The following is an 11,950-nucleotide window of genomic DNA, read 5'->3' as shown; positions in this document are numbered from 1 at the left end:
TGGGCATCGGTGGGTGAGTCTTTGGAGGGATGGTGTGGACTTGTTGGGCCGAAGGGCCTGTTTCGTTACTGTAGTGAATCTAATCACTGGTTAGTGATATTTTGTGCTGCTGTAATATTTAAACATCAAGATGTTAGCGCAAGGACATGATGTTCTATCCCAAGCAGGATATTGGGTTAATGATAAGGTGTTGACCACATTGGGCATGGACACCATGTCCCACCCTGTGCTTTGAAGAACTGTTGGACACTGAGTCCTGTTGAATATGTCTCCAGCTCATTAACCCACCCAGCCTCGACACACCCCAACCCACCATCCCTCCTTCAGTCTCTCAGCCCCAGCTTCCAGGAGGGGGAGAGTTGCCAAAACCAGAATTCAATCATTGGAATTGTCACGTTAGTTCCTGTTGGCAGTGAGAGAGGAACATGTTGTTTTCAGTTATGGAGGGGCGGATGGGATTAGAAAGGACAGTGATCTCACTCCGCCCACTGGATTTAAGATGGGGATATTTGTCTTTCTTTGCCAGTGGAGCCTGAGGGACAGCCTGTTCACCCAGCCCACTTCCTTCTAACACACGGTAAGTCTGTACAAATATTCCGATGTGTAATTGGGCAGTAGCTTAGGAAAGGAAATCTGTAAATTGATGCAGCTTCAGGAGGTGTCTTGAAGAAACCCACATCTCACAGTGTAATTACTTTGCATGATCAGAATACAGTGTCGTGAGTGAAGTGTGCTCCAACATCCATCCCTGTGAGGTGGGTAGCTGTCTCTCCCACTCTGTGTATTTGGAAAGGTGTCCTTGTGGAATGAGCTGACCAGGGTCAAGTGCAACCAGATCAGGGGGGGGTTGGGGGGGGTGGGGAGGCACTTACAGTTCCAGCTCAATTCACACACCCCAGCTTGGGCCCATAATCCAGGTGGGTGGAATCTGTGCAGTACTGAGGGACTGTGTACAGTCAGAGGGACAGACGTTCCAGTGAAACTTGCAACCGAGGTTCCCATTGCTCTGCCGGGTCAGTCAGTAAGGACTTAACCATGGTCCATGATGGATCACTTACTTCCTGTCCGTTTTGGTGGGTTCTGAAATGACGGAGGAGTTCAAAACATGAGCTGCAGTCTCTGCCACTTTTGGTGGGTTGTGATTGAAAGGTCAAGAATATGGGGGAACCTGCTGACTCTGAGGGTCTGTAGATTTTCATCATACTGCTGCAATTGCAACCAGGGTCCATTGAAAATTGCAAGACTGTATTCACAGATTGTGTTGCCTATGGGAGAAAGGATTTTGTAAATAATCTTTCATGAGATGTGAGCATCACTGTCCAGACCAGCATCACTTGCTAGTCCCCCAGTGTCATTGTGGGACTGAACATTCCTGTATGTACCAACCAAACCCTACCATGTCAGACACATCACAGTCCAATAATGATAAGTACCCCTGTGTTACAGGTAAAGACGACAACCTCTCCAAATTCTGCAAACCTGACAGAAAGAAACAGAGCAATAAATGGATTTTTGCTGATCCTGAATACTGGAATTCAGTCACAGTTAAAAGAAATCAGAACTACAGAATCTTCACAAAGTTGTAAATCAGAGGATTGTGAATCTGACTGTTCAACTTGCAGCACCAAGGCTATCAATAATCTCCACGGAAACCCCTGTAACGTTCAACTGTCTGCACTTTGCGTACAACTGTAAATCTGTCCAGGAATACATCTTGTTCTTTTTACATCGTAGTTTTTTTGGAATGGCCTCTAATTTCTAATCCATGTGTATGTATATTGTGTTATTAATTTGCCTGTATTTAGGCATTAAAAAACTCAGAACTTCTGGCTAACGCCAGAAAGCCTGTTTAAATTATTCCTTTGAAGGTATCGGTTCATGTGGTTTGGGAGAAAGACATCCACAAGTGTCTATCCAACCGAGGGGCTGGGTGGAGAAAGAGGGCAACCAGTCCATCCCCTCACACCCGGGAATGTGACAGTTTGGGGGGTTACTGGTGTGGGAGCGGAATGAAATGGGGAACCTCACCCACAGTCTGTTTGGAACAACCACCCTCTGGTTATTGTTAACTCACTGGGATATTCAGCAATTTAAAAAGTAATTTTTCTTCCTCCTCTTGTATTGCAGACTCCCATTTGGGGAAGATTGTGAGTGGAACTGAATATTTCAGCCTCAGACGATGAAGACGTGTGTTGTTCTCAGTCTGCTGCTCACTGCCACGAGTGCTGTTATCTTTGAGAAATGTGAAGTTGGCAAGATTTTCAAGGAAAATGGATTGGATGGATATTTAGGATATAACCTGGGAGACTGTGAGTTTCACTGTTTCCATGTTGTAAACAAAGACAATGCTTTCAAGTTGCCTCACTGGGTCTGGGACCCCTCTTTCACCTCTGGTTTAGGACCAAAGGGCAGCATCTCAGAACTGGGGTCTGCCCCTTCCTGACAGAGATGAGGGGGAATTACTTCTCTCAGGGTGTTGTGAATTTGAGCTATTATTTCCTGCAAAGTCATTGAGGCTGGGTTATTCAGTATATTCAAGGCTGAGACAGACAGATTTTTGAACAGGAAGGGAATCAGGGATATTGGGAAAAGGCAGGAAAATGGAGCTGAGGATCATCAGTCAGCCATGATCTCATAGAATTTCAGAGCAGACTTGATGGGCTGAATGGCCTACTCCAGCTCCTCCATCTTCTGGTCTATGGCGTGCACCACTATAGTCCACTGCTTCATGCCCTCACGTGTGTTTGCTGGCATTGTGAGGTTGGCACTGCACAGGAATGTCACACACGACACTGGGTAGCAGGCTTCTCCATCAGGTACTTTATGTACAACTGATGTCTTTCACTTCACTGCAGCTGCCAATGTCCAATCCTGGCACTGCAGTGGTACCACCTTTCATACATCGCTTAGGGTCCACAGTTTACCATGGGGAGCCTGAACCCCTTCACACTCAGTTCTTTTTGTGCCAGGGGACAGATTGGTTCTGAAGAAACCAAGTAACTGAAGAAACTTGAACTCAGCAGAAACTGGGATGCGTGAACCGACTTCAGCAGATAGATAACTGATACACATGGTCAAGTTCGCAAACACTCCTGTTTCTCACAGCAAAAACAGAAATTGCTGGTGGAACTCAGCAGGTCAGGCAGCATCTGTGGGGAGAAAGCAGTCTTTCGAGTTTGGTGACCCTTTATCCAAATTCTCTCTACCATCTTTGGTTAATGTTTTTGCTCCCTTCACCTTAACTCCAGCAGGTTGGAGAGTTAATGTGCATTCATGACATGCTAATAAATGTGAAAGAGATTCCCCAACTGTCCTCCTGATGGGTTCTGGGATATCAATACTGAATCTTTAACCATTGTTCCGGGAAACTGAGTTTTCACCTCTCACCAAATTGAACTCACTGACCTGCATTCGTAAAACCCGCAGGCGGGTGTTGTAAAATCTGCCCGAGGTGTCGCTGTAAGGGATCTGAATGGCTTTGCAGAATCCAGAGTCTGAGAGGACGGATCATGGATCTCAGAGATCCTGACTTAACATAAGATGATTGGATTATCAAATTCATCTCAGCTCAGCTCTTGTGTAACAATTGGTGTCAGCTGGACAATATGTTGAAGGTGTTAGCCCCGTGTTCCCTGTCGATGCCATGATGTTTAGATTGATTCTAATCTAAACAGTGAGATAACAGAGTTTTACATGAATTCTCTTCAGCGGTCCAGGACATTTGACCTCGGACCTTCAGGTGACCATCCTCCAAGGCGGACTTTGGGACAGGCAGCAGCGAAAAGTGGCCGAGCAGAGGCTGATAGCTAAGTTCGGTACCCATAGGGAGGGCCTCAACCGGGACCTTGGTTTCATGTCACATTTCAGTTGACTACCATTGCACTATACACCACAGAGACACTCCTAAAAACACACACACACTCACACTCCTATACACACACATACACACGGACACATATATACACACTCATGCACACAGACACTTACACAGATCCTTACAGACACACACACTCCCACACTCACACAGGCATCCTCTCAAAGACTTAGACCACTCTACACTCATGCACACACATATACACTCTTTCTTGCAGACACTCACAACTCACAACCCCAGACAAACACACATACTCCCACATTCACACATGCCCCCCTCACAGACTTGACACTCTACACTCACTACACACACATACACATTCTCTCTCGCACTCACAACCCCCAGCCCAGACAGACAGACAGACACACACACACACACACACACACACGCACACATATATTTTGTGGGGTGAATTTGTACTTGCAGAGTTACATTATACTTTGCTCAAAAACTGCATGAATTTATGTAAAACTCTGTTATCTCACTTTTTAGATTAGAATCAATCTAAACATCATGGCATCGACAGGGGGCTAACACCTTCAACATATTGTCTAGCTGTCACCATTGTTAACAGCTAACCCCAGAATGCAACTTTTAAAAAAAGGATTTTGTGATTTACACATGAAAGAAGTGAAACTATCACTGTATTCTAACAGATGAAAGGCTTAACAGACAATCAATTCTTCAATGTATAATTTCAGTTACATCACACTGTAAATTTTTGCTATAAATTCTGTGTTACGATCGAGCCCTCCACTATCACCTGGTGAAGGAGCGTCGCTCCGAATGCGAGTGTGTTTCCAATTAAACCTGTTGGACTATAACCTGGTGTTGTGTGATTTTTAACTTTGTACACCCCAGTCCAACACCGGCATCTCCAAATCATGGCTAGGCAGAAAGTAAGGTTGCCAACTTTAGTTTGCTGTTTTTCTGGAGCTTTGACTGTCTTTTGGCTGCTCCAGACCTGTGGGCTTCCCTTCTGATCTGTCTAATGTCTCTCCATCTTTGTCAGAGCCCAAGCTGTTCAGTGAACAACCACCACCATGTTGTTTGTGGACGGAGGACCTTCGCCACTGATAAATCGTCCCTAGTCCACACCAACCAGCTTCATTTGTAAACATACCTCACAGCTACAACAACAGGGTTCACAAATTCTTTCCTTTCAAAACTGCATGCATCCTTGTTAATCCCCTGAACTAATGGTTCTTTCTCATTCAAATCAGACAGTTTTAAAAACAAACACAAAAAATAGAAAGACACGGTCTTTGCACATTGAAAAATATTGAGAAAAAATGTCTGCTTTGCTTTATGGCTCAGAGTTGCGAATGGCAGTGTCTAATTAATAAATTTGCAATTCAGGATTGACTAGTAACTCTGTCAAAGTGTGGAACTATTGAGCTTCAGAGAACTCATGTTTGAACATGTGTCTGTCAAATATTATGGCCAAATGTCCTTTACGTCATTTTAACTGCAGGGGTGTGCTTGGTTGACAATGAAAGTGGATTCAATACAACTAAAACAGTATTTCGTTGGACTAAATACATGACGGGAAAAGTTACTAAGTATGGGATTTTCCAAATCAGCGATGACAATTGGTGTGGAAATTCAGACTACTATGTTCCCTACCGAAGCTGCCGTGTCAGCTGTGATAGTAAGTTGCTACACAAATTCTGATTGTTACTTTGGTGGTTGTCTGTGATTGGATGTGGCTCAGTGAGGAATATCATGTTAATGACCAGAAACAAGTGAGTTTTGAAAAGATTTGTAGGTCAGGTTGAAGTTCTTGATGGTCCGCGACACTTCCTTTCCATACCCCACTGGCAGTATATGACTTGATGAACTTTTGCTGATTTCTCATCAGCAGGAATAAGTGATAGCCTTCATTTCCTCATTCAGATATCAGTTTTAAAATAGTAACATTCAAGTATGCATTCAGATTCTTTTTCTGGGTATGCCTTTTGATATAATTGTTTTAAATTTTTATCTTTCTGCTGTAGCTCAGTTGATTTATATGAGATAAGGATGTTTGCATTGTTATCTATCTGCTCCTGGTTTGTGTCAGCCATTTGATCAAACGGGGTCTCTACTATTTCCACATCAACTTCCTTATCTGTACTCTTTGGTCTCTCCTGTTTCAACTGGTGACTTTGTGACCTCGTTACCTCACAATCCAGAAACATCCCAGGACATGTGTCCTGCAATAGTTCAGTTGCCCTGAGTTCCCACTGGCTATTCAACCACAGTAGGCAGCACTCCTACCTATGAAGCAGCTGTATCGTTAATAAGGACAAATTGTATTCCTGGAGCTGAGATTTTGTCCAATACTCTGACCACAACTTCTCCACTCTTCACTGGACACTCTAACCTGACTTTACATAATTGAGCACTTCTTGTTTCATCGTGAATTCCAGTTACTAGCAGCTTTTCTGGCAATAGTCCTTCAGAAGTACATATCTCCTCCGCTTTCAACATCACCGATTGAGAGGATCCTGTATCTCTTAATATTGTAACCTTTTTACCTGTTGCTCCTGGACTGTGCGAGTAAACTTTACTTTTGCAGGTACGTGGTCTAAGAAGATCATCTGGCAAATCAACCTCTGACCAGCTTGTACATTCTGGGGCAGCTTTCTAGCCTCCACTGTGTTTTCTGTTCACTGGCTTATCCTACTTTCGTACATCTGGCTTCCCAGTGCTTTTCCTAACCCACCAACACTGTGACTTCATGTGGCCTACTTTATTGCAGTGAAAATGCTGGAAGAGCCATTGCTATCCCCAAAACTGTTTAACCAACCAAATACAACAGCCACAACACCGACAACTACCACGCACTGCCTTTGAGTCCAACAACACGAATTCCAATTTGGAACTATCGAACAAATCCCAGACAACACCCCAGTCTGTTACGCACCAGGCCAGGTCCCCTCAAACATTCCCCTCATAGCCCAGACCCTAATTCTGCAGTTGTTTTAAACAGCTGTAGAGTGGCTATTCAACGGGTGATACAAGCAACCCAACTACTTTGTCATCAACAAAACAATTTATTTCCAAGATTACTGGATGAAATTCAAACAGAAGTGAACAGAAGACAGAGTAATTTAACCTACCTAAAAACCCAACAGATTATCCTAACTTAATGGTGCTGTTCTAACTAATTGCAACAATCCCCACAACACCCCTTGGCAAAACAGGAAAAATCAGACACAGGGTCTTACAAGAGAGATGTCAGAGAGAGGAGGATCAGCATGGACCTGATTCTTTGAGGCCAGCAGCATCAAAACTGACTGATTACTTTCAGTGAACAGCCTGACTACTAAAAACCAAGCCACACCAGAGAGAAACTGAGCTGGGAGAACTGACCACAGCCTTTTCATTATACAGGGTATTTTTCAAAACTTGGAAGCCTTATGCCTGAGGCAGTATCTATTAGCTATAATTAAACTGGCCCTAAAACTCTTCAAACCTAGACTTTTTGGAATCGCTGCTTTTATGACCTCTCTGAAAAAAAAAGCCAAGATCAGCATAGCCTTGAAAGGAGCAGCATCGTCACTGGGCACTGAGCCACACTTGTTACCAGGCTATGTATCCAGTAAGGCATAAAACCTTCAAGATCATCAATGATACCATTAATGGCATAAAATTCACTAAAGAGGTGGAAGACAATAACAAACTGCCATTACTAGATGTCACAGTAGAGCAAATAACCAATGGGGAACTTCAAACCAGCGTTGACAGGAAAGCAACACATACAGACCAAATACTGAACTACAGAAGCAATCATCCCAACACCCATAAACAAAGCTACATCAGGACATTATTTCAATGAGCCATCATACACTGCATCACAGAGGAACTACACGGAGCAGAGGAAAATGATCTATACAGTGTATTCAAAAAGAATGGGTACCCAGTGAACACATTCCGCCAATTTCTGAGCAACAAACCCCAACAAATAGACAAAACGCATCCAGAAACCCGAGCCACTCTCCCCTACATCAAAGACATCTCGAAAATGACTGCCAGATTACTCAGACCTCTTGGCATCATGGTAGCCCACAAACCCACCAACACACTAAACTGAACTTGAAAGACCCGATACAGACAACAAGAAAAACTAACGTCATTTACAAAACAGCGTGCAAGGACTGTAACAAACACTACATTGGACAAACTGGCAGAAAACTAGCCACCAGGATACATGAACATCAACTAGCCACAAAGCGATGTGACCCTCTCTCACTAGTATCCTTACATACAGATAAGGAAGGATACCACTTTGACTGGTAAAACATATCCATCCTAGGACAAGCCAAACAGAGACATGCATGAAAAGTCCGAGAGGTATGGCATTCCAACTGGAATTCTATCAACAAACACATTGACTTGGATTCCATTTACCTCCCCCTGAGAAAAAGAACCGGAAATAACATCACCATAGGAAATGGTGCAACCCCAGGAAATGACATCACCAACCCAAGGAAACCCAAACATGTAAATAGAAAGTGGGCTGTGCCAGCAGTGCTTCATTTGGAGGTTCACTGAAGAAGTTACCGAGTATGGTGATGAAATGTCTGAAAACGATCCTTCCAGCTCAGCGAGCAAACTTACATCCAGATCAGAAACAAAAGCTGAAATTGCTGGAAACGCTCAGCAGGTCGAGCAGCATCTGTGGAAAGAAAGCAGAGTTCACATTTCGGGTCCGATGACCCTTCTTCAGAGCTAAACCCTGCAGAAGGGTCCTTGGACACAAAACATCAACTCTGATTTCTCTCTGCAGATGCTGCCTGACCTGGCCTGCTGAGTTTTTTCCAGCAATTTCTGTTTTTGTTTCAGATTTCTAGCATCCACAGTTCTTTTTTTTTGTGATGTTGATGATTATGGCCAAATAAGCAATTATTATTCAGAGGTTAATTAACTCTGTGGGTTTGTTTATTGAAGCCGTGAAACACACTGTAAGATATGAAGCAGATGGAACAGCAAACAATCTAATGAGCAGCTTTGAAGAACCACAGTGGATTATCGTCCATGCAGAGTCACAACATTGTATACACACATTCAGCACAGCACACTGTCATCTCTTGAACAAAAGGTACATGTGTAACAGTGAGCTATCTCAATCTCTGAATTAGAAGTGATAAGTTTGAAGCCTATCCCACAGCCATGAGCACAAACTCCAGGCTGGTGTTCCCTGGTACGATGCTGAGGGAGTGCAGCATTGCCAGAGGTGCCAACATTTGAATGAAATGTTAAAGTGTGCCCCTGCCTGCTCTCCAGGGGGATCCCTGTGGACTCGAGTTTGAAGACGACCAGAAAAGTGATTTGTAGTGTCCCTGGTTGAATCCTTTTTCATTAACTAACCACCAAAAAATAAAACAATATTGTCTTTATAACATTGCAGCTTGTTCAAGCTGATTGCTTGCATATTGACTGCCAAGATTCCAATAATTATACTTCAAATATTGGTTTGAGATGACTGAAGATGTGACTGGTGCTATATCAGTGCAGATCTCTGTCTGTTTTGACATTTTCCAGCAGTGGATGGGGGTGTGGAAACTTTGGAAGGGGTGAAGTGGGTGGACACATAGCCTGGTAACGAGTGTGGCTCAGTGCCCAGTGATGATGCTGCTCCTTTCAAGGCTATGCTGCTCTTGGCTTTTTTTTCAGAGAGGTCATAAACGCGGCGATTCCAAAAAGTCTAGGTTTGAAGAATTTTAGGGCCAGTTTGTTTATAGCTAATAGATACTGACACAGGCAAAAGGCTTTCAAGGTTAAAAAAGGACACAGGTACAATGGAAGGGCTGTGGTCAGTTCTCCCAGCTCAGTTTCTCTCTGGTGTGGCTTGGTTTTTAGTAGTCAGGCTGTTCACTGAAAGTAATAAGTCTGTTTTGATGCTGCTGGCCTCAAAGAATCAGGTCCATGCTGATCCTCCTCTCTCTGACATCTCTCTTGTAAGACCCTGTGTCTGATTTTTCCTGTTTTGCCAAGGGGTGTTGTGGGGATTGTTGCAATTAGTTAGAACAGCACCATTAAGTTAGGATAATCTGTTTGGTTTTTGAGTAGGTTACATTACTCTGTCTTCTGTTCTCTTTTGTTTGAGTTTCATCCGGTAATCTTGGAAATAAATTGTTTTATTGATGACAAGGTGGTTGGGCTGTTTGTATCACCCGTTGAATAGTCACTCTACAGCTGTTTAAAGCAACTACAGAATTAGGGTCTGGGCTATGAGGGGAATGTTTTGAGGGGACCTGGCCTGGTGCGTAACAGACTGGGGTGTTGTCTGGGATTTGTTCTATAGTTCCAAATTGGAATTCGTGTTGTTGGACTCAAAGGCAGTGAGTGGTAGGTATTAGTGTTGTGGCTGTTGTATTTGATTGATTTAAACAGTGTTTGGGATAGCAATGGTTCTTTCAGTCACAAAGAGTTTTCTGTGGATGAAAGAAGTGACTTTCAGACTTTTGCTAAAGGTGATTAAGGTCAAGCTGCTGAAATGAGCAGACAAGCTGGGCTTGGAGCTGCCTCCTTCCATGAGGAAAGGAGAGATAATCACAGCAATATCTCAGCATTTACATTTGCTGGAAATGACATCAGAATCGTTCGAGATGGTTGAAATTCAATTGAAAAGGAAGCAGCTTGAGTTAGAGCCAAAAGACAAGGAAACGATAACAGGAATGAAACAGGTTGAATTGCAAATAAGAGCAAAGAAAAGAGAAAAAAATGAATCACAGGACAAAAAGACAAAGGGAGAGAGAGAGAGAAGAGAAAGAAAAGGAGAGAGAAGAAAGGAAGAAAGAAAGGGAGTTTGAACCTCAGAAATTGGCATTTATGCAGGAAAGTCAGCTTAACAGGATGGAGATAAAGGCTGAAGCTAAGCTCAATGAGGAAGAGTGTGAGGATGAGCAAACCCATGGGAGCCAAAGGCCTGGTGAGAATCTGTTTAAATATATTCAAGCATGGCCTAAATTTGAAGAGATGGATTTGGAGGCCTTTTTCATCTCATTTGAAAAGGTGGCTAAACAAATGTGCTGGCCAGTGACCATGTGGGTTTTGTTGATCCAAACAAAGTTTGTAGGTAGGGCTACTGAGGTATTTGGATCACGATCAGAGGAAGTATTTGGGGAGTATGAGGATGTGAAGAAAACCATTTTAAGTGCATATGAGCTTGTACCAGAAGCCGATAAAAAACGTTTCAGGAATCTAAGGAGGGACGCTGGTCAAACCTATACTGAGTTTCAAAGGATCAAACAGAGTAATTTTGAAATGTGGATACGAACATTAAAAATAGAGCAAACCTATGACGCTCTTCGAGAGACAGTTATTTTAGAGGAATTCGAAAATTCACTCCCTGAAGTGATGTGAACTCATGTGGAAGAGCAGAGAGTTAAAACAGCAAGAATAGCAGCTGAAATGGTTGATCGTTATGAGCTGGTCCATCAATCAAAGTTTGGCTATCAACATCAATTTCAATCCATGAAGGATAGAAATTGGGGAAACTAGAAATCCACACATGGAAAGGGAAAGGTAGATCTCAGTGAAGAATCATAAGGATAACTTACCACAGGAAACCCTTGAAGGGGAAAGAGAAGTTAAAAAACTCCAGCGTTTTCACTGCAATAAAGTAGGCCACATGAAATCACAGTGTTAGTGGTTTAGGAATCGCACTGGGAAGCCTGACATAGGAAAACAGGAGAAGCCAGTGAATTTCGTTGGAGTAGTCATGGAACACAGAGTGGAGACTAGAAAGCTGCACCAGAACGTACAACCTGTTCGGAGGTTGATTAAGGAGGAAGTGCCAGATCTTCTTAGACCATGTTGTAGGAGTACTGGACAGACTCTCAGCTCCAGGAGTACAATTTGTCCTTATTAACAATACAGCTGCTTCATAGGTAGGAGTGCTGCCTACTGTGGTTGAATAGCCAGTGGAAACTCAGGGCAACTGAACTAATGCAGGACACATGTCCTGGGATGTTTCTGGACTGTGAGGTAATGAGGTCACAAAGTCACCAGTTGAAACAGGAGAGATCAAAGAGTACAGATAAGGATGTTGACGTGGAAATAGTAGAGACCCTTGATCAAATGATT

This window comes from Chiloscyllium punctatum, chromosome 15 (genome assembly GCF_047496795.1).
Source record: "Chiloscyllium punctatum isolate Juve2018m chromosome 15, sChiPun1.3, whole genome shotgun sequence".
Taxonomy (NCBI): Eukaryota; Metazoa; Chordata; class Chondrichthyes; order Orectolobiformes; family Hemiscylliidae; genus Chiloscyllium; species Chiloscyllium punctatum.
This window is presented reverse-complemented; position numbering follows the sequence as displayed.